Source organism: Macaca mulatta, chromosome 1, assembly GCF_049350105.2.
Source record: "Macaca mulatta isolate MMU2019108-1 chromosome 1, T2T-MMU8v2.0, whole genome shotgun sequence".
Lineage (NCBI taxonomy): Eukaryota > Metazoa > Chordata > Mammalia > Primates > Cercopithecidae > Macaca > Macaca mulatta.
Window position 1 is genome coordinate 194,092,237 of NC_133406.1, and position 25,953 is coordinate 194,118,189.

At 54.3% G+C, this 25,953-nt stretch overlaps 1 protein-coding gene across 6 annotated transcripts in view; it reads right to left on the reverse strand.

Annotated features, from left to right (window-relative positions):
• DMBX1 (diencephalon/mesencephalon homeobox 1) overlaps nt 1-25,953 on the reverse strand; it is a 64,769-nt gene that overhangs the window by 14,744 nt on the left and 24,072 nt on the right. For 2 of the 6 annotated variants that reach the window (XR_013402390.1, XR_013402389.1), the window contains exon 1: nt 7,648-8,136. The exons of 1 other annotated variant lie outside the window; for it this stretch is intronic. The gene's annotated coding sequence lies outside the window, so the exon portion shown is untranslated. Of the gene's footprint in view, nt 1-7,647; nt 8,241-25,953 lie in introns of those variants that run through there. 3 more of the 6 variants (XR_013402388.1, XM_077958359.1, XM_077958361.1) reach the window with 3 other exon arrangements.

Below are 25,953 nucleotides of genomic sequence, written 5' to 3' on the forward strand. Positions count from 1 at the left end.
TGGGCTCAGCCCACTGCATACTACAAATAGAATCAATTATATATTTAAAAGGTGCCGCCCCGCAATTCCTGGAGAGCCAGGAGAGCCATCCATCATGGCACGGCCGCGTTTCACAAGCTGTCGAATTGTGCTTACATTGGTTAAAAGAATCTTTATATTTCATTAAGCAAGCAGATCGGCGGATCTCCCGCCACAGGCGCCATATAGATGGCTTTAATTTTCCAAATCTGCAAATGCATCCGTTATGTCCCCGCGTCGCTGCTGGCTGCGGCCTAATGCCCAGCCAATCGAAGAATCAAGCAGAATTTTATTAGGGGGCATTTTTTATAAATTAACGGCAGCAGTACCATGAAAATGCATGCAAGACGTCTTTGATTAAAAGGAAAGTGGACCTTTCCTTGGGTCACACCCTGCTCAGCCACCCCACAGGCCTACCCCACCACCCTTTGCCTCTCCCTTTCCTTCTCTGAACTTTTAATTCTCCCTCAGTTTCTTCTCATTCCCATTCACAATGGAAACAAGGCAGAACAACTTTACTTAAAGGAAAGGAAAGAGAAGTGGAAGTGGAGGAAATGAACATTCTCTGAGAGTCTCATTCCGCTGTCCATTCCGGGCACGGTGAGACACATCATCTCAGTAACAACAGCTACCTCTCCTTGAACATCTACCACGTGCCAAGTCTTGTTTCCCTCATTCTAGGCATATCACCTAATAAACTTCAACACAACCCTTCCAGAAAGGTATAATTATCCCCATTATATGGATGAGAAAACTGAGACTCAGGGAGATAAAGTCTCCTGCCCAAGGTCCCACAGCTAGTAAGTGGTGGAGGCAGGATGGGAACCCAGGTCTCTGAATCTCTGAAGAGCTATCTGGTATTTATTTTCACAGTGTGACCAAGAGATAGGCCCTGGTGAGGACTAGCCCCGGGTGTCAATAGCAGAGGGAGAGATCGAGAGTAGCCTGTTGCCATGGGCTCTCTTTCTTGAGAAATGCTGCTGCCCCTTTATCTCTGGAGGTTCTCCAGTGACACTTTGAGGGGAGAGGCCACTGCAACTGTCCCTCCTGCTTTGCAGTTTGGAGTCCAAAAGGACTTTTACTCATGCAGGTAGAAGATCATGAATACATGAACCCAGGAGCAGCAGGCCAGGGCTCCTGCCCCAACTCCAGGCTGCTTTGTGACCTTGGCTAGTGTCCTACTATCTCTGACCTCTTCTGATATGACACTAACCAGGAGGGAAAGAGACCTTGTCATGAGAAGTGTGTAACCCAGGGCTGGCCAGCCACATGTGAGGGAGGCCGAGAAGGAGGGATTCGTTCATGTGTATGCACGTGTGTGTGCATGAGTGCGTGGGTGTTGTGGGGCTGGCTGAACAAGATGACCTAGAAGCCTTCCAACTCCGAGCTTTTGGGTCCAAGGTTTTAAAAGAAGCTCTGTCCCTGGCACATGCCAGATACTCAACTTCAGCACCTCATTAATTTCTTACCCCAAGTCTATGAGGGAGGCGCTGTCCACACTGCAGATGAGGAGCTGAGGCTCAAGGAAGGTGAGTCCCCTTGGCTGGCCTGCTTGGGAATGGGGAAGACTGAGCCCCCATCCCAGTAAGTACCCCTGTTCCCACATCTGTTCTTAGTTCTGAGTTGCCAGGAATCTGCAGTGGAAGGATAGGATGTGAGGGCTGTGGAGATCCCGGTCTTACCCTGACCAAGGACCCTGCAGGCACATGGTTTGAGAGCAAGCTTGACATGAGGACATCCCCAACTACTACCTCTCAGATGCTGCTTATTTAACAGGGGCTCCTCCAAGAGCCCCAGATCCGTTCTTGGGTTACACTGAACCCTCCATGCTCCCCGAATCTCCTGTCAGTATCAGGAACTCAAAGGTGCAGAAAGCCCAGGGATCAGCCTCTTCCTCCCCCTGCCAGGGGTCAGATTCTTCCCAGCCAGGGCTCTCCACCAGAGGGTGGGGTGAGCCAGACCTCATTTGAAAGAAATGAACCCATCTCTCAGACCAGTTCTCTCTGATACTTTCAAAACCAGATTTCTTAAAAAGCCATATCCAAATCTGTCATCTCCCCTTCCTTCCTTCCTTCCTTCCTTCCTTCCTTCCTTCCTTCCTTCCTTCCTTCCTTCCTTCCTTCCTTCCTTCCTGTACACTCCCACCCACCACTGAGCCATGGCTCTCCAAACCTACTGTGTGGCTGCCTCCCACTCTGGGAATGTTGTCCCTCCACCAGCATGACTTGGAGAACTCCTGACTCACATTAAGCTTGGACACGCATTTTTCCAGGAAGCCTCTCCTGCCATCCTCATCTTACAGATTCAGAAATGGAAGGTGAGAAAGATTGGATAATTTGCTAAAATCATCCAATTTTAGCAGTGGTTAGGTCCAGAAGTCACCGGTTGGGTCCAGTGACTTCTTTAAATTCCTATCCTTACCAAATTGTAGTTGCCCGTTTGCCTACCTTTTGCCAGAGTTTTATAATAAATTATTATTATTACCAGCTATCCTCATAGAGACCAGACTGGCAGCATCTCATTTAATCTTCACAACAACCTCATAATCCCCATTTGACTGATAAGGAAACTGACACTCAGAGAGGTAAAGTCACTTCTCCAAAGCTACACAGCTAAGCAGCTTAGCCAGGATGGAATCGAGGGAGTCTAACTCCAAATTGTGAAATCAGTGCCCACCAGAGCTCTTAACCTTGATCCAGGGCAGGGTCTGCTTCCCCAGCTAGTACTCAGGACCCAGTGCCCACAGGAAGGGACATCATTCATTCCACAAATAAAGATGGAGCCACTGCCTGTTGGACTTTAGGGGTAGTGTCATGAATTCCAGCTCAAAGGGCTCAGATTCTAGGGGAATTGCAGATGGTCACATGCCCTGGGGGCGAGGAAACCAGCTCTGGGAGATGATAGTGGGCCAATGTCCAAAGTTTCCTCTTCAGCCTGCCTGCTCTGCCCTGCCCCAGCAGGGAAAATCCAGTGTCCTCACCAGAAGCCAAGCCACCTTCTGGCCACAGCTGTGGCCCTGACCTTGTCACAGACTAAGCTGTAACCTCATCCTACATGAGCCCTGGCCACTGCCCTCACCTTGGCCATGTTCCCTCCCCCCGCCAGTGGCATAGGTATCATGACCCCCACATCGTCACCATTAACCACACATTGCCTGATCCATGTGGGAAAGGGATGAGCTGTGGGGGTCAAAGAATCTGCTCATCCTCCTTTCATCTCCACTGAGGGTCCCCAAAGTGAACCTGGAGTTGGAGCCATGCATGGCAGGCAGGTGGGCTTGGAAGTATGTGGCTTTGCAAGGGTTAGATTGGAAGGGGTGCTGGACTTCATAACGGGCACACAGAGCTCATAAATTTATCAAAGGAGATTATCACCTCCCCTCTTGGCTCAGGGATGGGGGCCCAGTGGATAGGAGAAGAACCCACTGGGAGAGCTCCAGGGTCCTGTTGGGTCTCAGGGCCGACCACCGGCCAGCGGCCCTTTGAAGGAGTCAGGGCTCTTAGTTCCCTACACAAACTGTTATCCATTAACATCCAATTATCCCTTGGTCCGAGCCATTAATTATAAATCAGCCACTAATTGGGGTAATTAGCCCCCCGCAGGCTAATGGGCCGAGACTGAGGGAGGCCCCTCCGCCTACAGTCCTCTAGTTTTCCGAGGTCCTTAATGTTGGGGGTGCAGAGAAATCAGGCGGCTGGAGTTAATTTTTTGGTTTTTTTTAAGGCAGCAAAATGCAGCCAGGAAGGGGAGAAGATGGAAGAGGTCACTTTTTTGCTGCTTTTTCTCGAGTCTGGTCCAGCATCAGCTTTTGAGACCAGGCAGGTGGCGGGGTAGGATGAGGGACCTGACTGCAAGTCTTGAGAGTAGAGTTGTCTGGGTAATTGCTTGATTCTCTGCTTTCTTTCTGGCAGAGATACAGCTAGTGCACTGGAGATCGAGGAGATTTGGGCAGAGCTGAGATGGAACAGGGCATAGATTAGGACCCCAGGAAGTTCCTGGCCTCTCCAGGGTACAGAAGTGGCAGCCCTGCCTGTTCAGTTAGCCCTGGCCCAAAGTCCCTGAGAGACGACCTGGTCCATCTTGGCCATCCAGATCCAGGCCAGGGCTGGGAAACAGGGATTACAGAGTCCCCTGTGGAGCAGAGCGGCTCCAGCCCCAAGTTAGGGCCTCCAAACGGCTGGAGGAACTCGGAGGAGGGTCTGTCCTGCGGACGCAGAAAGCGCGGTTCCTGCTCTGCGCACTGACAGATGTACAACTCATCAGGGGCTCAAACAAAACCTGGAGATAGAGCTGTGGAGGCTGGAAGGGGCTGGGAACCCCAGTGGGCTCCAGTGGCCTTGGGGCACGTTGAAGCAGTGCTCACAGTGGCTGTAGACCGGAGGGAAGGAGTGACCCCGTCTGGGAAATGTGCTCCCTCCTGCCACTCTCATATCCAGGGAACTCCCCTTTGCCAGCAAAAACCTGGCTAAAGTCCGAAGAACAGTTGGGGCCAGAGCCACCGGAGCTGGGATCTGTGGTCTGTCCAAGCTGGGATGTCCACCCATCAGGCAACACTGGGGAAGAGTCAAATAAGCTCAGAAGAACGGACAGGTGACTAAATAGAAAGCGAGGCCACTGAATGGCCTCTGGAGGGCTGGACAAGGGAGAGCCCAGCTTGGTGCCCTTCTTACAGAAGGGGAAACTGAGACTCACTCAAGGTCAGACAGGAGAGGCATTCAGTGCAGGATGAATGTGGAGACCAAAACACGCACCCCGCCGGAAGCTCACCCACCCACCCCAGCGCCCCTCCCTACTCGTTCGGTAATGGGCTTTGGCGGGCAGCAGTGGCGTCGCCCGGGGCCTTGATTAGATATTTATTGCTGTCATTTACATGGGCACTGCGGGGCGGCCGAGCGGGACTGTGGGGAAGGGGTGGGGTGGGGGGCGAAATGGGAAGGCAGGGGTGGGGGAGGTGAAGACTGGCTCCTTGAGGACATGGGACTGGCCGGGGGAGTAACTTCAAGGCCTGGAGAGAGTGGCGGGAATAGAGAGCGCAAACACCAAGCAAAAATGTAGATGCACCCTGCCTAGGACTGCCTGGGGCTTCTGCTCAAAGTGGGGCTGTGACGCCTGGGACTGTTGCCCTAGGGGGTGTCTGCATGTGTTGAGCATGAGTGTCTGTGTGAGTTTAACCTGTGAGTATGGAACTGTGTCTATCAGAGCGGTTTTATGTAGACAGTGGATCTGCCCGTGCCTCTTGTGTGACTTCTCAAAGTGTGTCTGAGTGTGATACCCATAGCCTGGGTGACTTTAACCCAGGAGTCCCACTCTGTGTGCCTGTCAGCCTCTGTATGTGTGTCTGTGTACGACTGTCAATCTAGACAGCTGGCAAATATGTGTGTGCACACAGAATTCGTTCAGACATGGGGGACTGCGCCTCTGGGTCTGGTTCTCCCCTTCCCTCAAAAGCCACCGGCAATGTCCCCATGCTCCAATCGTCAAACCAGATTGGTTGCTCCTCAGAAGAACTGGCTTCGGAGAGGCTGGCACTGAGGGCTAGGGTGGACTCCTCGTTCTAGGCTGTACACTCCGGGAGCACTGAGGCCCAGGAGAGGCTGGAAACTTTATTTCCTGCTCAGAATCCGCAGTGTGTGCGTGCGTGTGTGCCCGCAGCGTGTCAAGTGCAAGTTATGTTTGAGAACAGAGAAACAGCTCAAATTTCCAGACCACATGGGATTGTGCATGTGAAAGTGGCTAGGACAGGGGTGCAGGGATCCTCCAGACACTCACCCGATGCCCATGAAGCTGACCCATAAGCCCGTTCTCCGGCAGAGCCCATCCGGAGGCCTGAGTGCTTGTCCTTCACCGTGGCCTTCGCCTGGGGCGGGTTTCCACTCCTCTGCACCTCTGCCTTTCTGTTCTGCATTCCATTCGGGGCCTGGGCTGCCAGATTCCCGCCTCCTTGCAGGAATAGGTGCCCCCAAAGACTGCAGGGGTGGAGCAAGGTGTTCACCCGCCTCCTGAGTAGCAATGCCCTGCTTCTTTTCCCAAGAGTGTGTCTACCCCAGCCATACGGCAGAGAGATTTGAGCCAATTATCCAGATAATTTGCTCTCACTAGGCAGCAAATTCGATTTTTTTCTGAACACCTAGACACACATAAACACAGCTGGTTTGCAGAAAGGGGAGGTAGGAACTAAATTCATTGGTCCTTAGGCCAGAGTGCTTTTCCATTTGAGGGTGGAACCAGGCATATGGGTAAGTGAAACACAAATCCCAGAAAAATTGAAAACAACCCCCACTACACCCACCTAAAACTAATGGACCATATCACTTCCTAGAAAGGGGTTGAACAGAGCTGACCCGCCTGCAGCGCCCAGAATCCCCAGCACTAGAGAGGTGAAAGGACTCTAGTCGCCCTGCCATCGCCATAGCCAGCTGGGAACTTGCACAATTTCCTCGGCTGTGGAGCACACAACCCTTGCGGTGCAGACAGCTCCTTTCCTCCAAGGCCCATCGAGTCAATAAAGCCCTCCTTTTTCCCCAACGCCCTCAAACCAGAGCCGCCCTTAGAAAACCAACACCGGCTCACCCTGCCCCGGTTTCCGAGGACTTTTCTCAAACGAAAAAGACCTTCTGGGGCCCGGGTCGGAACCAGCGCTGAGGCTGCGCTCCAGGCCCGGTGGGTTCTCGGCTTTGGGGAATTGCATGCTTGCAAAGAGGGTGAAAAAGCCTAGGATCCCGTCTTCCCCCTTGCCCCATTCCGGGACTCCTTCCTGCCGCAAATCACAAGCCTGAGGAGCCCACTGCCTCCCAAACCGGGTGTGGCTGGAATCCAGGAAAAGTCGGGGCCCCAGATTTGGTGCGAATTTGGGGAAAAGGAGGTTTCCCTCAAGCTCCTTATGTGCACCACCAGTGCCACCTAAGGCCCCTGAGCAGGTTCCGGGAATTTGACAGCCAGAAAATTCAGCCGGTGGAGCCCGGGACCCTGCACAGTTCATCAGGGCCCCTGGCCTGTCGCCGTCCACGACTGAGTTATGGCCATCCGGTGTGGGAAGCCCAGGGAGGAAAGACCCTGGCAGTCCCCCCAACCCTTTGACCGCTCCCCTAGAAGCGCCCCGAGAACCGCTCCGGGGACTGGCCCCAGCCTGCCGTTCATCGTCGGAGTTCGCGGACCCACGCCGGCTGAGGAAGCGGGAGGCAAAACGAATTCCAGGGAACTAGGGCCACTACGCCCCAAACACCCACCTGGAGGGCCCTAGCCCAAGGCCGCGTCTTCGAGGGCAGAGGCTGGCTGAGCGCCCAACCACCCTCAACTGGAAAATTCGTGCAGAATCGCAATCCAGAGAGAAAAGGCGCACTTGGTGGCCGCTGAGTTTGAATGGGATCTGCGCGGGCGAGACCAAAGCCAGACCCGGGCAATGCCCGGAGCACTCCGGGGTTCGCGTGGACCAGGAAGCTGGGGAGGTGTGGGCGGCTTCTGCGCTCCGCAGGCCGGGAACTGGGCTGCCGGCCGCGCCCCCTCCCCAGCCCCCGCTCCGGGCCCCGCGACGCCCTGGGCCGCATCTGCTCCGCATCACGCCGGCCACCTCCCTCCCCGCGCCATCCCCTTCCAAACTGAGAAGGTTTTCTCTCCGCTTAATATCCAAACCTTTTTTGTATTTTTTTTTTCAGGGGCGAAGTAATATCTTCCAAATGAGGCAAAATCGTGACGGATCCGAATTCGGCGTCCTCCGCGGGTGTCTGCGTCTCCGCGGACCAAGGCCTCCGTCTTCGCCTCGGCGCGTTTCTACCCACGGCTCCACCTCCGCTCTCACTGCCTCGGAATTGCGAGTTCTGTTCTCTTTCTCTCTCCCTAGGTTGCTCACTTTCTACCACCGTTTTCAGCCCCGGGTATCTCTTCCTCTGTCTCACCCTGGGTCTCTCTGTCTGTCCCTGACTTGGTCTTTCTGGCATCTCTCAGCTTCCTCTGTCCCTGCGACGTCTGTCTCCTAGTCCCTGGCTCCCTGAAAACTTTCTGATCCGCCCAGTGGGTCCCGGACTGCAGGACCGCAAGAGGGGAGGCTGTCCCCGGGGTCTCACGGCCCCCGTCCTCCCTGCAGCGACTGTCCCGCGCCCCTCCCGGATCGGCCCTCCAGCCCCGCCCGCTCGTACCTGGTCACCCGGGCCTGCGCCGCCGCAGCTGCTGCCATGTACGCGCGCCGGGGCCTGGGATGGAGTTTTAAACTGCGTTTCCCGGGCGCCCGACGCGGGCTCGGGCGCTTCCTAATGGCCCTGGTGGCTGCCAATCACGCGTCACTCCCTCCCCGCCCTGCCCCGCCCCGCCCCGCCGGTGCGACAGCCTAGCTCCCGGCCAAAGTGGCCCGACAGTCAGTGGGTCTGTGCGCCAGGCCAGCGTCCGTCACCTCTCCCGAATCTCTCCTCCTGGAGCTCTGGCTCCCGGTCTAGGGATCTCTCCCTCTCTCCGGTCCGCGGAAGCCGCAGGCCGATCCCTGGGGTGTTGAAAGGTCTTGAGAAACCTCCCCCTTCCCGGTCTCACCCCGACGCTTGGCACCTGGGGTCCGTAGAGGTGGCCTGGGGGCGCCTCGACGGACTCCCGTCCCCACTGTCCCTTCAAGGTTGGTCTCGAGCTGCGCGCACACACCTCTCCTCATCAGTTCCACACCACCTGCAACACTGCCACCCCCGCGCCACCACGCAGCGCCACAGCCAGTACTCTGAACTCGCCGCCCACACACCCTGCGGGTGCGCTGGTTGGCGCTCCTAGCAGCCGCTCACCTGTCTGGCAGCTGGATGTTGACCTCTGGGCCAGGAGGCCGCAGGCTGGAACTCGCGGCTTCACACACAGCACAGGCACCTGTCGCCGGGACTGGGGGGGACAAACACACTCGGCGACCGGTCCACTTTGGGAAAATCCTGGGCCTGTGGTTGTCCTGCTCTTACCAGCGCTCTGCTTCCTCCAGGCGGGAACCGGCTCATAGGAAGAGGACGTTCTGGGGCCGGCTCTCCACCAGGCAGAGGCTGAGCTTCCCAAAAGGTGTGTGTCTGAGCTGTGTGCCAGGGGGCAGGTGTACGCCCACACTACCAGTGGATGCAGGAGTGGCAAGTTGCTGTACAGAGGCTCTGGGAGGCTCTGTGGATGTGGCTGTGTGGAGGTGGCTGGAGAGGCCTTGGCCAAGTGTGTGGGGGGTGTGTGGGGTGGGCGGGGAGGGGACACTGTGCAACCAGCCTTTGGCCTCAGTGGCTGCAACTGTGACTCACATGTTGAGTGTGCCCTTGTGACTGGTGCTCCCGTGACCACGAATCCATGTGCAGCTGTGGGATTTCATATGGTGGTGAGTCCTTTGTGTGTGTGTAGCGAGCCCTTGTGCAATGTTCAGCTCAAACGTAGCTGCAAATCCAGGTGGCTGCACACAGGGTGGGCACAGTCTTGGGACCAGAGCAGCAGGACCCTGGTTCTGGCAGTTCCTCTGGTCCATAAGTGAAGCTCTCAGGTCTACCTCCTGGGAGCTGGGCTGCTTGCTTAGGGGCTCAGGCACTGGGAGGAGCCATTGCTGGCTGGCCAATACTGCCAGTAGATTTTAGAGCCCCAGCCTGGGTTGAGGGCATCAGGAATTTTGGGCTGGGTGGGGCAGAAGGGGCCACAGGCAGAGTTGACAGTCGGGGTCGATCTTCAGTCAGAGTTAGGGGATGGGTGCCTCAGGGGGTGTGGGGGGAGCAGTGGGCCTCAGAAGGGAGAGGAGGGGGCGGTAAGAGGATTAGGCCGCTTAGACCCTTCTCTCCCACCAGGGTCCCCCACCCCCACCCCAAAGCTCCAGAAAAGATTTCTTCTGCCAAAGCAAAACCGTTTAGGCTCGATTTAAAGGGACAAGAAAGGCGGAGGCGGGGGCTTTAAATAACCTTTTAATTTCTCTTCAGGGATCCTGGCCCTGTGCGGGAGGGGAGTGGAGAGGAGGGGAGGGGAGGGAAGGGAAGCCAATGCTGTTTCTTTGGCTTAGATAAACGAGACTGCCGCTAGAGCTCCACACAAGCTGAGGAGATGGTGGGAAGGACACTGCGCCCCCACCTGGCTGCCCTCCACACACAAACAGGCACACAGATGATTCTGGAGAAAACTGTAACCCCCTGCACACATATACCATCATTCAGTCACACACACAGACATGGGCCCAGGTGCACATGTGGAAAGGTCACATACAGAGAAACAAATGAGAGGGCACTGAAGTCCCTCCCTGCCATCCCTACTGGTGGAATGAGGAAGGCTTGCTCAGGTAGGCCTTGTCCCCTCTGCCCCCATCCCCAACTGGGGCTCCCCTTCCAGTAAGAGGGAGCATCATCTTTCTTTGCCCAGGGACTCAACTCCAACTTACCTCCTCCCTAGTTCCCCACCTCAGATAGCACAGGAGCTGCTGGGCAGGCTGGAGGAATGATGACCTCAACTCAGCCTGGGCCTGAGTGGGCCAGACCTGTCCGGGGTTGGGGTAAGGGGATTTGAGAACAGCACGAGTTCTGCTGGTTGGTTGAGGACTACTGAGGTGGTAGGGCATGAGGCTCAACCAGGCACCCACTCTTGGAAGGAACTTGTCTGCCACACAGATTCTGAGTCCAGCTGGGGAAATCCTTGCTTGCCTCCTATCCCAGGCTACCAAGGCCCCCACCTGTGACAGCTGTCCCCGTCCCCAAGGTCTGGAGGTGGAGTGTGGCTGGGTGGGCAGTATGCCTTCAGCCTCATGATACAACCAGGCCTCCACAGACTCAGATCCCCAGATACCTGGAGAAGCCCATACTACCAGGCCAGACCCACCTTCACAGAGACACACAGACCTCCGCATAGGGAGACAGCATGGACAGAGAGAGCTGCGGTAACTCACTCACTTCCTACCCCCACACACTTCCACAGACGTTGCAGCCCAAGGGCTGCATTCAGGGCTGGTTGTAGATTCCTGGGTGTGAGGATGAAGTTTGGGGGCAAAACAAAAATCCTGAGCAAGCTCCCTTGCTGAGGTGGAAAGTCTGGAGGGAAACAGGACTGAACAGGGAAAGGGAACACATCCTTTAGGGAGGCCTGAGTGATGGGAAGCTTGATGTGCCACAATGTGGGTGGGTTAGTGATTTACCAAAACCATTTTGAAAGTGCCACCGTCTAGACAGGAATTAAGAAGTGGAAATGGTTCAGGGCCTTCCTCCTGGAGCCTCCCCACCCACCTGCCCAGGGCTGTTGCTGACACCTTCAAAGGGCTTAAGAGAAAGGCCTCCCCTGAGGAACTGGGGACCCACCCCCAGTGCTTTCCTGGGCTGCTGGGACTGGGAGTGCAGGCAGTGGTGCATTTCTGGATATGGTTTTATGTTTGTTTGAATTCATTTTCCTGTGCTATGAGTATATGAATACATTTAAGCATATACTCCTATATTTGCGCGTAATATATGCATATATACTCTTACATGCGAATATAGACTGTGCTTACGCAGATTGTGTGAGTTTGTAAATTCCTAGGTGTGCCTGTGGTGTGTGTGTGTGTGTTGGGGGAGATGTTTCTAAATTGGACCAAGGAGGGAGTGGGTAAGGGGTGGGTTAATTTAGGAACTTGGGAAAACTAGGTGGTCACAGTTTCCAACTGGTCTAGAAACGCAAAGAACACAGGGTCCCAGCTGTCTGCCTGGAACCACTTTAGGGGCTTAGGTCCCCTTGAAGTCCCAGGACAGGCCCCAGCCCCACCATCGCTGGTCTCTGAGCTCAGTTTAGAATAGCAATGTCAAACCCAACCACCCTACTCACACCCCAACTCTGCCTGTCTGTCTGTCCCTCTCTGTTTCTCTCTCCTTCGCTTCCCCCTCCACCCCCACGGATTCTCCCTAGTAGCTCACAGCGGGGTTTGGGGCGTGTAAGAGGGGTTGGCGAATGTCCCATGGGGCCGCCCTCTCAGAACCTCCGGGCGGGCAGGGGGTGTCCTCCAAGAGCGGGAACACCGGGCTGCGGGGCTTGAGGGGACTTGAGGCCGGGCCCCTCCCCGCCTCTCCCGGGCGGCCCACTGCCCTCTGCGTGCAGAGGAGGCTACGTCCAGGTTCGGGTGGGGGATGCGGGTCTCACTCCCCATCTTGGGCCCGCTCCCGCCCCAACGGCTGGCGCTCCCCGGGGCAGTGGCTGGGTGGTGGGCGGCTTAGAGCTAATTCGGGAGTTAATGGCGGCGGCCGGGCCCCCCGCGGCCCCCTCCACCTCCCACCCCTACCCGGGGGCCCGGCCGCGGGCCGCCCGCATCTGCGCCGTCCGCGGCGATTCATCATCTTGATCCATGGCGCGCGCTGACGGCGGCCCCGGCCGCGCTGACAAGACTAACAAAGCAATTTGCCACGAGCCATCTCCTGGACAGGTTATTAGCGCGGCCGCCGCTTAAAGAGCCCTCCCCACCCCCAACCCCAATCCCAGCGCAGGGCAGTTACCTCTCTGTCCCCGCCCTCCGACGGCTACTCCCCCTCGCCTCTCAGAGATACCCCCGCGTGTTCCTGACCCTCTCCGACCACCCAAAAGTCACCCGCTCCACCACACACACACGCTGTTAGTTGCATGCACGTTCCTTCCTTCCCTTGCTCTAGCTGCTGCTACCTGCTCCACTCCCTCCCTCCAACCCCGGTTCTTCAAATACCCCACGTGCTCCCAGCCTTTCCCCCAGTACTCCCAGCCTTTCCCCCAGTGCTACCTGACCCATCTCCTCCTCACCTGGAGAACTTCCTGACACTGGGCCTCCCCATTTCTGCCCTCTCCACCCTCCGCCCACCAGCCGCCCCCTCCAGAGATTGGAAAACCCTATTTATTAGCAGCTTTTGAATGGGGGGGTTCTCCTGTAGTGTCTTTGAGCGTGCTGAGTTTCTTCTGACCACTCTTGCCTACAAATAACTGTACTGTGAAGGGCAGGTAAAGTGGCCTTCAACCCCACTCACCCAGTGCCAGCTAGGGGGCAATGGCTCAGGCACTCCTGAGCATAGTTCCAGCCCCTCAACCCACGTCTAGGCAGGCTGCCTGCAGGAAGGCCAAGTCCTGGGCTTCCTCTCCCGCTGCACCTGCTCTGTGAAGTAAAGGAGACCAAGAGATAAGGGAGTTCGCACTAAGCAATGCCCCTACCACCTGGAGAGGCAGATGTGTAAGAGGGCTTTTGGCTGGATCTGGATCTGTATCTCTCTCTCTCTCTCTCCTTTTTTTTTTCTTTGAGTTGGAGTCTCACTCTGTCACCCAGGCTGGGGCGCAGTGGCGCAGTCTTGGCTCACTGCAGCCTCTACCTCCCGGGATCAAGCAATTCTCCCTCCTCAGCCTCCTGAGTAGCTGGGATTACAGGCGTCCACCACCATGCCCAGCTAACTTATTTTTGTATTTTTAGTAGAGATGGGGTTTCACCATGTTGGCCAAGCTGGTCTCGAACTCCTGACCTCAAGTGATCCACCTGCCTTGGCCTCCCAAAGTGCTGGGATTACAGGCATGAGCCACCATGCCCGGCCTGAATCTGTATATGTAATATGAGTATGGTACACATTCTCATCCCCAAAAGCAGAGTGACTATTTCATGGTCTCAGACAGAAGTCGATTTTTGAAGGAATTCTCTGGGTAGAGAGGATGTGGCCTGGTGCTTTAGATGTACTACACAGGTCTGTGTGAAGGGACTGGGTGTGCACCTCTTCACTTGGGGAACACCCAAGTGTGTGTCTGTCTGCATAAAGCCAAGTGTCATACGTGTGTGTAATTCACACGTGGTAGGGGGGTCAAGTGTGTCCCCCTACATACGTGCTGAGAGATTGCCTTGTGTTTGTGTGCACTGAGGACTAAGTGTGTCCCTTGGGTGTACAAGGAGGCCTGGGAAAGGCCTGAGTGTGGCACACATGTGAACATGCATGTGTACACCTGGGGTAACTGGCCTTCAAACCAGGAAAGAGCCCCCACCTCCTGTTCACTCTTCTCTCAAATCCAGCCTCAGCATTCCCAAACTGTCAGCCTCCACACAGTGCTGGGGAGAGGCACGGCCTCTGAGAGCCTGGGGGAAGCTCCTGAGGGGCCCAGACAGAGGAGGCCCACTCTATCTTAAGGGCGGCTGGCCTTAAATCTCCACCCAGGTTGGTGCTAAGGGCCCAGGGTGGAGGCAGGGGGATGTACCATATGCCAGGAACCTGGCTTTTTTTCTTCTCTTCCAGCCAACCAGGCCACGTCTTCACCCGAGGGGAGACCCAGCTCTGTCGCTGCCTGCGCCACCACCGCGTCCCTGACGTGAAATATGGGGGGCGCAGGCCGCGCTGGGGAGATTTGTCATCTGTGCTCAGCGGGTGACTCTATCTGCAGACTATTAGAGTATAAAATATATTTTACAAGAGTTTTAGCTACAGGTGACTTGCTCTTTATTACTAGATGTGGGCAAAATCAATACTTCTGTAACTAAAAGATCATTTATTTTGCTTTTTGAAACATTTTTCAACAGGGGCACTGGCTAAGCTTGCAAAGCTATGATTAAGAGTTATGGTGGCGCCGGTTTCCCTTAACCCTTTGAGGACCACAGCGCAGGCACACCTCAGGCTGGTGCCTGGCCATGGAAACCCAGACACACAGATACACATCCCGAACGCAGCAAACACAGACGCAGACACAAAGTGCATGGGGCCCCCACCCTGATAAAGCCATCATGCAGATACACATATTCTCATACATGTATATGCTCTTCCAGATACACATAGAAATACAGCTGCACACATACTCGTTCCCACCCAGAAACCCACAAATCAAATGCACCTGCACACAAATGCATGCTACATGAAGCCCCCCAGCACACACTACACACAGATACCTCCCATTCCATCATTCCATGTCTGCACACCCTCACACTTACACACTGTGACACTGAGATGTGCACAGTCACATTGTGCTAACTTCTGACACTAGGTCAGTGGCCAACCAGGGATGGGGACTCTGAAAGGAGGCTGGAAGATGCTGAGGAGTCCCACAAATGCAGCTGTGGCCACCACAAGCAGAGAATGGAGACAGCCCAAAAGATGGGATCTGTGGAGCCTGGGCCCTACTAGGGCCAAAGCCCAGCTCTCCTCGGTCCCTCATCCCTAAGACAGCCCCGCCCCTCTCACTGCCAACTAAAGCAAGGGATGGTTTTTCCTGGAAGGAACCAGCCATATAGGAAAGCTGTGAAGTTATGACTCCATCAAAGCTGCTTGTATACCTGCTTGTGCCACCTGGCCTGGCCCTGGGTGAGTTGACAATTATTAAGATTCAGAATTAAGAATGATTAAGCAGCAACATGCCCTTCTCAGTATGGCATCCCCTAACTGGATTGGAGCTGTCCTCTAGCCATTATCTGATTCAGAAAATCTGCATTAGCCCAGTTGTTATTTACCTCAGGGGTGGGAGAGTCGTGGGGGAGATTGTAACTTAACCCCCCCACAGGGTGAAGTTCTAATGATGAGATTCCCAATAGTGAGACTGGTGAGGTTTATCAGTTATCCATTGCTGTATAACAAATTACCCCCAAACTTAGTGGTTTGCAGTAAATATTTATTGTATCTTAGTTTCTGAGGGTCAGCAATCCAGGAGCAGCTTAGCTGGGTGGTCTGACTCTGGGTTTCTCATGAGGCTGCAGTCAAGCAGCGCTGTCCAGGGCTATATCATCTTAAGTCTTGCTTGATGGGAGCTGGAGGGTCCTATTCTAGGAAAGCTCACTCTCATGGCTGGCAGTTGGTGCTGGCTGTCAGCTGGGGTGCCTCAGTTCTCTTCCATGTGGCCTCTAGGAGGATAGCTTGGACTTCGTTATAGGGATGGATCAGAGAGAGAAAGAGACAGAGAGAGAGTGAGAGAGAGACAGAGACAGAAGCTGGCGGTGGGGCGGTGGGGGTGTGCCGACAGAAGCTGTAAACTTTTATAGGCTAATCTTAAAAGTGACATCCTGCCACTTTGTCATATTCTATTCATTATAAGCAAGTCACCAAGTCCATCCCATATTCAAGAAGAGAATTAAGCTCCACCTCTCAAAGGAAGAAATATCAAAGAATTTTGGGCATGTTTTTTTTTAACTGCCACAACTAGGCAAGGAGACATTTCCATTTTACCCAGTGTCTGCAAGATGATAAGCACCTCTTGATGTCTCCAAACCGCAGGAAAACCATGGAGCTACCTTGAAGTTGGAAGGGTGTGGTCAAGGGATGGTGGGAACTCAGAAGTATCCCTTGCTTAGAACCACAATACTGCATTATAGCGTGCATGGAAATTAAATACATGAACTCTGGAGCCAGACTGCCTGGGTTTAAATTCAGGGAGATGAGGGAGGGATGCTCCCTCACCGGGCTCTGTTACTTACTAGCTGTGACCTTGGGCAAGTCAACCTCTGTGCCTCAGTTTTCTTATTTGGAAAATGGGGGAAATAATCATGCTTATCCCCCTGGGTTGTTATAAGGATTGTGCTAAATGAGTTACTACTTAGCACCATGCCTGGTATGTGGGAAATGCCACATAAGTATCAGCTAATACTATCAGTTCTTCACTGTCATTGGCGACTCCCTCCCTGTGAACACTTTCTCACAGGGGATTTCTTGAGCACCTTTGATGTTCCTCATGCTAATCCCATATACCCACTACCACCTCCCCAATTACTCTGGACCCCTCCCTATGACCAGCCTCACAGCCTGACCCAGCCAGGGGGCCAAGCAGAGGGGCTGGGCTCCGTGAGCTCCATTTGACCCTGCCAGCCCAGCACTGCCTTTTGTGGCCTCTCTGGGAATGTTGTGCAATATGTTGGCCACAAACATTTTACGAGCAAGAGGACAGGAAGAAATTTTCCTCTATCGACCCACAGTCAGGGTTGCTCCCTCCCCCTCCTCTCTGTAAGTCTCCTTGCCAATGAGAGGGCCAAGGCCAAGGCTGTCCTCTCAGCAGAGCCCCCGAAACAGCAGCCCAGTCTCAGGAGCCCTTTTCCCAGTCTTCCCAGCACTGGACCTGAAACAACTACCTCTCCCCAACTCCACCCCTGGCGCAGAGGAGTAGGCAGAGTTCTAATCTAGGCGTTCTGGATGCATAGGGCCTAGGAGCCTTAGCCCCTTGGGGCAGGGAACCCCTCTAAGGTTGCTTGCTCTAGGATCCCCAACACATTTTCATCCAAATACCAATAAATAAGAAAAATAAGGTTTTTATAGGAAATTTCTCATAAAGCTACATCTATTCAATTTGAAGGTCTATCCTCTCTATTCTGGGATTATGTCTTTTCTACTATTTTGATGCTAAAATATTCTCTTTTTTATAAAATGATGCTGACAGCAGTTAGTAGTTTTCCATCTGTGCCCTTATATGGCAAAATTAATAGCTGGCAATTTTATTCTGGAACTCATATTTAAAACATTTTTTGCTGGCCCATGCAATGCAAACATGTGAAACACCATTCTCTTCTACACAGAAAGCACAAAACTCCCCTTCCTCATCAAGAACTCCTGCTGACCTCTAGCTTGGGTTCAAACACCTGCTGAAAAGGGGGAGCTCACTACATTCCTGCCTCAGCTTGGCCAGCAACTTGGTGTGACCCGAGGCAAGCCCCTTCTTATCCCGAGCCCTGGTTGGTCTCCCCATCTGCTCAGCGAGCAGTGTAGACTGATGTTCCTTCTCACTCTGTGATCTAGACCCACTCCAACTGCTACCCCAAGCCCTGCAGCCCTTCTTGCTCTACTCCCTCATCCACCTCCACCCTGAAATGACCACAGGTGGATGCTGATATGCTGGGCCAGGCTGGCTGGGCCTGGGATGCTCCCTTACCAGGTTCCACTGGGGACACAGTCTCTGAGCTGGGGCTAGGGGTGTCAGAGGGGTCTTTGGCCTTTGGCCTGGGGGACCCGTTGGGATACGACAGGGACAGAGAGAAGGATTTATCTCAGGGGCTCGGCCTGCGCTGAGCTCTCGGGACCCCCTCCCCTCCCTGCCCCTAAGGCTTGGCTGGAGAACAAGGGGCCCCTTTGTGGGGCCTAATCTCAAAGCACTTCGGCTTTAGCGACCTTCAGGGATGAAAGCGCCAGGAGCTAACGGCCGGGAGGTGGTGTGGGGGCAGCCCTGCTAATCCCTGCGCTTTTGCCAAACAAAGCTGCCAGGAGGGGCTGGCTCCCGGGAGATGATCCAGAGAACCAATTCCCCGAGCCTAACCCGCTCTGACAGCCCCACAAGGAGAGGCCCGCTGCCCGCCCCCATGGCCCCAGCACGGCCACAGGGGCTGAGGGAGGCCTGGCCTGGGACTGTTGGGCACATCCTCCCATCCACCCATGGATACCCTTCTCTGTCCGTGAGCATGTTTCTCCACTTCCTTTCCCCCGTGTCAGCTACACTGGCCTGCTGGTTCCTCAGCCTCCAAACACTGGTCTCCTCAGGTCCTGCCACCCTAGTCCCCCTAGCATCCCAGTTCTAATGCTGGGGGGAACATCTCAGCTCCCAAGTTCCCCAATATCCAAAATCCTCAGCCTCTCCCAATATAATCCCATTCCTTAGTACCCCAGACTCCCAGCCCCTCAGCCACCCAATCTCCACCTCTCCTGATTTTCAGCCCACAATCCTTAACTCTCCATCTCACAGTCTTTCAGCCTTTCTCCCCCAGCTCCCCACCCCAGGCTCCACAGAACACCAGCCCTGTTCTCCCAGCCCTTCCCCTCCTGGGCTGGGCAGACACCCCTGCCTTTCCATGGGATGCATCTGGCTCACTCTGCCCTATGCCCTTCCACCATGAGAAGACGGAGGAGGGAAATGATTCTGACTCAACCCTGATTAAACCTGTGTTGTGCACCAGACACTCTCTCCACCCATGACCACTTTGAACTCCTGATGCTTCATTTCAGTCTCACAGGTGAGCAGCATCGTGGCCAGAGGAAGGGGCAGGGGTCTCTCCTGGGCTCCATGACTTGAGAAAAGCAGCCCAAAGGGCTACTTTCTTGGGGAAAAGGATATTAACAGGGCTGGGCATTCTGCTGCCCTATGGTTCTCCTAAGCTGAGGAGACTCAGGATGCAGAAACCTCCACCAGGCTCAGAGAGGGCCAAGTGCCAGGTGGGTCACCCAGGCTGGCAGGGGCCACTGAGGATGGCCTTGCGGCCCACAGGGGAGGAGGTGGGCAGGGCAAGAGGGTGGATTCCCAGGAGAGAGGTGGGGGCCAGGCCAGCCCAGAGCATTTTCCCACCATAGCTTCTGCTGTCTCTACTCCACTAATCTGATTACGATATTTACCAACCTCCCATGGCCTGCTTGGGAGGGGTGGCGTGTTACACTGAGGATCTCAGTTCCAGTTCCCAGCATCATGGGAGGCCCAGAAAGGTGTTTATGGGACCTGAAATGCCTGCACCAGGCTGCTCCTCCTGCCTGCGGTCACAGGGATATCTGAAAGACCCTTCCCCATCAAGTCTAGCCTTCTTCAGGAAGTCTCCCTTGCCACCCTCTGTGTCCAGGTTCCTGGGTCCTCTCCGGTACACTGGGCTCTCATGCTGTCCCATCGCATTATTAATGTAATATAATAATTATATTATTCAAATCTGAGGCAGTGCCTTCCTTCCTGAGGATAAAAACTTTAATAGGCCGGGCGCGGTGGCTCAAGCCTGTAATCCCAGCACTTTGGGAGGCCGAGGCGGGCGGATCACAAGGTCAGGAGATCGAGACCACAGTGAAACCCCGTCTCTACTAAAAATACAAAAAAAAAAAATTAGCCGGGCGCGGTGGCGGGCGCCTGTAGTCCCAGCTACTCAGGAGGCTGAGGCAGGAGAATGGCGGGAACCCGGGAGGCGGAGCTTGCAGTGAGCCGAGATCGCGCCACTGCACTCCAGCCTGGGCAACAGCGTGAGACTCCGTCTCAAAAAAAAAAAAAAAAAAAAAAAAAAACTTTAATAGTGAGTTTGCGGGCACTGACGACAAAGAGGGTGGTGACGCAGACCCCAGAGGGCTACTCCACCTCCACTAATTGGCATCTGTGTCACACACAGTTGCTATGACCTCACACTCAGGCTCAGCTCCTTCCTGAAAAGTGGGGTGGGGGAGCACTGAAACACTCGTGTCGGGATTTAGGGAGAGAACAGACCAGACCGTGGTGTCTTTCTCTCACACACACCTATGCACACATGTCCACACACTGTGAATGCACCTGCTGTCACACTGTCACATAGGGAGGGCCCACTCCTCCCAGCCCCTTCTCCCTCCTCTGTGTCAATTAGCACAGGACAGGAGGTCTATAGGGAACGCCTTGGGCTTGCTCCCTTCCAGAGCCGATGTAGGTATGAGAGTTCTGTAGAGTGAGGACGCTGCCTGTAGATGAGAGAGGGGGATTCTTTGGGGGCTGGGAGGGAGACTCTTACTCCTTCTCTAACCCAAAATAGGACCATTTAAGAGGCAAGATGCCAGCCTCCCTGAGGATTGAGGACAGAGGAGGTGGCACTCCCCAGGAGAACCAAAATGCCTTTTCCCCCTCCTTCTCCTCCAAGGGTCTAAACCCCAAGTTCATTCATCCCTTGCAGGATTTCAAATAGAGAAGGGTTTTTGTGGGTAACAGATAAGGGTTTCTTTAAAAAGCTAACAATCCAGGACCAACTTCAGACTGGGACAAAGCTTGCCCCTACTGAGGGCCCTAGGGTTCCACCCACAATGTACTCAACACTTACCCCTTTGGGTAATTCCAGCCAGGGGTTTGAAGAATAGGAACAAACCAGACGTCACCAAGGATCGGCCGCCCCCTGCTGTCAGGCTCTCAGAACTGCATCCTCTCCCTAGGGTGCCGCTCCCAGGCTCTTTATGTACTCCCGCATTCACACAAGGCCTGCGCCTCTCACCTCCACATGCCTGTGGTTGGGTCAAAAAACCCATTCTGCCTTTAGGTTCCAATTCCGCCACTGGCAGCTGCCTCGAAAAGGAGAGGGCCAGGCTGAGGTAGGGGCAGCGAGGTTGGAAAGATGGAGTTTCAAAGGCTGAATCTTGACTGTTCCACCTCTAAGGTACAGAGCGGGAGGGAGTGACTAACACAGGAAACAGGAGAAGTCAGTCTGGGGCAAAGTGGCCCTGAGACTGGAGAGAAGGGGCAAGGGAGAGGGATCTGATGAAGGAAGAGAGAGAGGACAAATCAGAGGGGCACAGTGAGAAGGGCACAGGGAAGGGCACGTAAAGTTGACGCAGGTGACAAGGGAATGGAGACGGGCACAGGTGAGGGCACAGGTGGGCTGGGGGAGAGAAAAGGGGGCAGGGAAGGCATAGGGAGGCCTCCAAGGCGGCCCATGCGTAGCAGTCAGTGCCCCCTGCCGCCTGCCATCCACTGGTCCACATCCAGCTCTGCATTTCCAGCCCTGAGGACTGCCAGCCTTGTGACTAATGGCTAGGCCCCTGCTGGGGGCACTGAGGGTGGCAACTCAGCAGAGGCAAACAGTTTGGACATCTGTGGCCTCTGGACTAGGAGACATGGTGGGGGCAATGGGCAGAACAGATTGAGTTCAGTGCTGTGGTCAGAGGCCCAGACCTGGCAGAGGTCAGGGGAGGTTTGTGGGCCAGGCTTGGCTCCTCTCCCTCCCTCTCTGGCCTGTCCCAAGGGTCTTCTCTCAGGAAGGCCCAGCCTTTCTCTCCTGTCATGAAGCCCAGAAGGGAGCTCTGTCCAGCTGGCCCAAGTGCCCAGGCTCCTAGCCTATCAGGCACCCTTCAGGACAGGACAGAACCCTGCCTTCCAGCCCCTCCATGGTGTACCCCAGCACACACAGTCAGGCCCAAGAGCCCTCTTGCTTTTTTTTTTTTTTTTTCTTTTCTTTTCTTTTCTTTTCTTTCTTTCTTTTTTTTTTTTTTTTAAGACAGGGTCTCACTCTTTTGCCCAGGCTGGAGTGCAGTGGTGCAGTCAATCACAGCTCACTCGCAGCCTCAACCCGCACCCACCTACCCTTTCCCGGCTCAAGTGATTCTCCCCCTCAGCCTCCCAAGTAACTGGGACTGTAAGTGTGCACCATCTATAGTCCCAGCTACTGGCTAATTTTTTGTATTTTTAGTAGAGACAGGGTTTCACCATGTTGCCCAGGCTGGTCTCCAACTCCTAGACTAAAGCGATCTTCCCGCCTTGGCTTACCAAAGTATTGGGATTCCAGGTATGAGCCACTGTGCCCAGCCCCAATCCCACTTTCTACTCTGCCTCATTTTCTTCCATCCACATGGTGCTGTGTATGCATGGGTGGCGTATTAATTAGACTAAGCTTATAGACTGTCCAGCCCCAAATTCATAACTTTTATCTACCATTGATCTACCCCGGCCCCTGAGGGAGGGAAGCTGACTTCATCATCCCCTTTTCTCAGCCAGGGCCTTTGTTTTTGTTTTTTGCATTGTTGTTGTTGTTTTGTTTTTTGAGATGGAGTTTCGCTCTGTCACCCAGGCTGAAGTGCAGTGGTACAATCTCGGCTCACTGCAACCTCTGCCTCCCAAGTTCAAGCAATTCTCCTGCCTCAGCCTCCTGAATCTCTGGGATTACAGGCACCCGCCATCACACCCGGCTAATTTTTTTTTTTAGTAGAGATGGGGTTTCACCATGTTGTCCAGGCTAATCTCGAACTCCTGTCCTCAAGGGATCTGCCCACCTCGGCCTCCCAAAGTGCTAGGATTACAGGCATGAGCTACCGCACCTGGCAGGCCTTTGTTGAGGGGGTGTTGTGGGGAGGCAGGCTAGGGTGAGCCATGTGGGTAACTCACCCATGGTCACCAGCAGATGATCTGGGTTGGAACCCGGGTGTCCTGCACTCACCCAGGGCTCCTTCCACTCTCTCCCCTGCCTCTCCAGGCCCTGTGGTGGGTCCAGCCATCCGCCCCCAGACTCTTATAACATTTCCATACACATATTATACATCAGTCAGAAAATCTGTGGCCAGGAGGAGGAATGAGGGCCCAGGTAAGCAGACATGAGACCTACCTTCTGGCTCCAAAACCCTGGGAGGCTGTCTTGCTTGTGGGGTGGGGACCTCGGAGGAGTCTTGGTCTAAGGTAAATCTTGATCTAAGGTAAGTCCTGAAAGACCAATCAGGACTCCAAATGAGGAGGCACTTAGCAATGAGACAGGCAGCCCAGGGAGGTGCTGAGCTTCCCAGGCCAAAGAGAGTTCCAGGTGAGGCCAGAGAAGGAAGGCTGGATGGCATGCTCCTTGAAGCTTCTTAGACCTGAAGGCCCAGGCTGCTCCCAGGGAGCAACAGGAAAAATCCCCCACCTTCAGACAGTCCACTTGCTCCCCTACTCCTCTTCCTCCCCAGACACATGGTCAGAAGGAAGTGTCTGAGTGGCCTCATTTCTTCAGATTCCCCCTCCCATCCCCATGTCCCCCCAAGGAAGCCTGGTGTCTGGACTTGAGGATGGCTTAGCCTAGCCCCACCCCCGCAGCTGCACTCCTTCCTGTTCCCCACCCCAGCAGCCCCCAGGCCTCTTGCTGTGCCTGGCTGAGCAGGGATGGGGACGCCAAGGGGCTGGGGAGGGGGCTCATCAGCGGTTGCACTGCTGCTAATAGACCGTCCTCGGCCACATCCTATTACTGCACATACCCTCCCCAACCCCCCCAGCCTGGCCAGCCTGCGCCTCTCTGTGGCTCGAGGGACCAGGCATCAGATTGGAGTCAAGATTCCGAGAGTGTCATTTGCCGCCGTTGATGGTGTTGATAATAGGGACGGGCTGGCGGGCGGGGGGCGGCGGCACAGAGGCGGATTCTCTATTAAGGCTCCCCCTCAGCTCAGCAGTAAGCTAGAGGCAGGCCAGAGCCGGCACTGGGCAGGCGAGGTGGGGAGGTTCTCAGATAGGGTGGGCGGCTTACCTCTGCTGCTGTCTGCTCCATTAATGCAGATCAGGCCCTGGTATGGAGCATGCAGACTTGGTAGTTATGGGGTCAGAGAATGCCAAATGGCAGGGAAAAGGTGGAAAGCCAATGGAAAACCCTGCCCACCCCTCTACCACGCAGTGCCCCTGAGTCTGCCTGTTTCCATTCCACTTCACTGTCTGGGACAACCCCCAGCTGCTGAACAGAAAGGAAGGTCCTTGCTGTCCTCCCTGCTCTCAGAGCACAGCCTCATAGCAGCAGCTGCAAAGCCCTGCTGGGAGTTGGGCAGTGGGTGTTCTTGTAGCTGGCCTTCACTGGCCCCACAGACCCCATCACCTTCACCTCCTCCATCACCACTTCACTGCCGCCTCCTTCTCCTGTCATCACTACAACCACTGCTGCCCAGGCCACCTCGACCATGACCATCGTCTCCACCCCCAGCCCTGCTTCCACAAGAACACCGTACTCACTACTGCTATTGCCAACCCCATCCTCATCCCCACTTAGCAACGGTTATGAGCACAGGCTCTGGAGTGCCTCCATTTACTAGCTGTGTCGCCTTGGATCACATATGTTAACCCCTCGGTGTCTAAGTTTCACAGTCTTTAAATGATGGTAATATTAGCTCCCTCAGAGGGCTGTCATGATTAAACAAGTTATTACATATAAAGTACTTAGAATAGTGCAGGGTGCATAGTAAGTACTCTATAAATCTTATCCTCATTATTATTATCCCTATTCTCACCATTATCAACTTCATTGCCACCACTCCCACCTTCATCATCACTGCCTCCACTGCCCTCCTTAACAGAAATAGCAGGCCAGGTGTCGTGGCTCATGCCTGTAATCCCAGCACTTTGGGAGGCTGAGGCGGGCAGATCACCTGAGATCAGGAGGTGGGTGAATCACCTGAGGTCAGGAGTTTGAGACCAGCCTGGCCAACATGGTGAAACCCTGTCTCTACTAAAAATACAAAAATTAGCCCGGTGTGGTGGCGTGCGCCTGTAATCCCAGCTACTAGGGAGGCTGAGGCAAGAGAATCACTTGAATTTAGGAGGCAAGGTTGCAGTGAGCCGAGATCTCGCCACTGCACACCAGCCTGGGTGACAGACTGAGACTCCATCTAAAAAAAAAAAAAAAAAAAAACAAGTAATAGCAGCTATCACTTACACAGTATTTATTATGGGCCAGGCACTAGTCTAAGTATTGTGCATATTTTATTGACTCATTTAGTCCTCACAAGAACTCTATGAGGTAGGCATTATTAGCATCCCCATTTTATGGGAGAGGAAACTGAGGCAGAGAAAAGTTAAATAAGTTGCCTAGGGTCACACGGCTAATGTCAGAACCAGAAGTCAACCTATCTCCCATTAGGGCCTACTTTGCCCACAGTATTTTGACTATATCCATCACTTCCCTGTCACCTTTATCATTATCAACATTCCAGCTCTTCCCCCACCTCCATCAGCATGTTAGCACCACCACCTCCATGGCTATCCAACTATCTCCACTTCGATGATGTCATCATCTCCATTCCACTCTCAACAACCATCAGACCCTCAGCACTGTTGCTCCTTACTTGCAGCCTATCTAAAACAGATTCTTGTTTTGCCCTCCCTAGGCCCTGTGCTCTGAAAGGTATGCATGTGCCTTGTGATACAGACCTGTTAATGTAGCCAGACCTGGAAAGGACAGGCAGAGAAATTTAAATTGCTACAAAGCTATTCAGGTGCCAGCTAGAATTTAAGGTCGGCTGGAGCCTGCAAGACGTGCTTTGCAAAGCTGACTTCTCAGTTCCCCCAGGAGGCCCAATCTGGTTTAAACACCCTTTTAGCATTCCGAGAGCCTCTGATGTGGAAAGACACCTTCTACCTCACAAATAGCTAGGCTGAGACAGATTTGTCAACACAGACACAATCCTTCTATTTGGCTACTTAGAAATCTGTCTTCTCGACCAACTGAAAGCCTTGAGAGTGGGAACATGGCCTTGTTCTTCTCCTTGTCCCACTTCTCGCTTACATCCTCCACCCCACAACACATACCCAGCACCAGTGAATAAGTGGACAGAGGCGCTGTAGTTAGGCCTGGAAGGGAATGGTATGTGTGTGTGCATGTGTGATGTGTGTGCGGGCGGCCGGGCGGGGTGTCTTGCTGTCCAT